Genomic DNA, 1666 nt, shown 5'->3' on the forward strand with positions numbered 1-1666 from the left:
GGGTTTGATTTTTTTGTTGTTGTTAAAGTCACTTTTACTATTGCATGGCTCGGAATCCTTTCCTAATTCAAGTATCTAACAGTTTTCAGAAGAAAACTAAAACAACAGGAGCCGAGTTTTCTCTGATTTTTGAGTGATGGAATAGCAGAAGAAAGCCAGTTGTTCCCATTGATTTAAAAGACACTTACAATGTCCAGGAAAATCACTGACTATTTCACCGTAAGTAGTTAGGACAGAGAGAGACAAACAAGTAATTGAAGAAGGTGTTGAGGGAGAGGAGCATTTCAAGATTTGTAAAGGTTAATTTTTTTTTTAGACTCTCACTTAATATCATAGTTCATAAGGGCAGCCTGACCTACTAGCTTGGACAGAAACGCTCATCCCAAAAGACTCCATTGATAATCAGACAAAAGCTACTGTGAATGTGTGAACTTGTGATGGCCAGATTCCTCAGCTTACATGTTGTCCTTCTGCCAGAGATGCAAGATTTGCTGGCGCCACAGGGAGCTGTTCTTCTAACAATTCTCAACAGTCCAGGGAGGTTTGTCCAACCTTCAGGTGTCCAGTTGATTGTACTGCGGATTCCCTGAAAAGAAACAGAAGCATACTTAGTTCTACAGCAGCAGCCCACATTCACCCCCAAGAAACATTATTTTTACAAACCTATTTCAGAAATTAAAGGTAAAATGGAGAAATTTGACATTGCCCAGGAAATCATCACCAATTTCAGTGACTAGTTGCAGAGAAACATATTTAAAGAGAATGTTTCTAACGTCCTGTCCTCCTGTTTGTCAGCATTCCAGTCACAGATGTAATGCTGATGTCAGGTTATTTTTATTTTATACTTTACAGTCACAGCTGGTAACTTAATCTCTGAGAGTAAACCCCTCTCTGTCAAGTGACTTTCCAACTCACAATTTTAAAAAGAGTTGAAAAGCAATGCAAAACCAAGGAAATTGTCTTGTTTTCACACTGAAAAAGTGTTTTCCCCCCTCGCAGTCCCCCAAAGCACCAGATGCTTGAAGGTGTAAACAAAGGCCTGTTATGGATTGAACTGTGTCCCCCCAAAATATGTGTTGAAATTCTAACCACTATACCTATAGAGGTAATCTAATGTAATCACGTTCCAGAATGCAATGTAATGCAGTCAATCAATCAGTTGAAGTCATACCAGCGTAGAGTGGATCCAAAACCTAATGACTTTTGAGTTTATATAAAAGAGCAGCATAGACTGCACATACTGAGTAAGACAGATGCCATGTGAGGATAGCCAAGAACCAAGAAACACCTGGGGCTACCAATAAGAAAGGGATCCACATGACTGAGACCCTGACTTGGGCTTTCAGCCTCCAGAACTTGGAGAAAATAAATCTGTGTTCTTTAAAGCCACCCATTTGTGGTATTTGTGTTACAGCAGCACTAGCTGGCTAAGACAAGAACTTTTGGTAGTAATCAAGAAAAAATATGAGACAGGTCATGAAAACATCACTATTTTTTTATGCCCTAGTGGTTGAAGATACTTCCAGCACTTCTGAGAGACTGTGTAGGAGCTTGATTGGGCACCTGATCAATGACCAGCACGCATCCACCATGGGGCTGCTCTGTAAATGGCTGCCTTCTGGACTCTCTCTGTGCTTGGCACACACATCATTCTCATGGGAGGAAA

Source organism: Trichechus manatus, unplaced genomic scaffold (assembly GCF_000243295.1).
Source record: "Trichechus manatus latirostris isolate Lorelei unplaced genomic scaffold, TriManLat1.0 scaffold00041, whole genome shotgun sequence".
Classification (NCBI taxonomy): domain Eukaryota; kingdom Metazoa; phylum Chordata; class Mammalia; order Sirenia; family Trichechidae; genus Trichechus; species Trichechus manatus.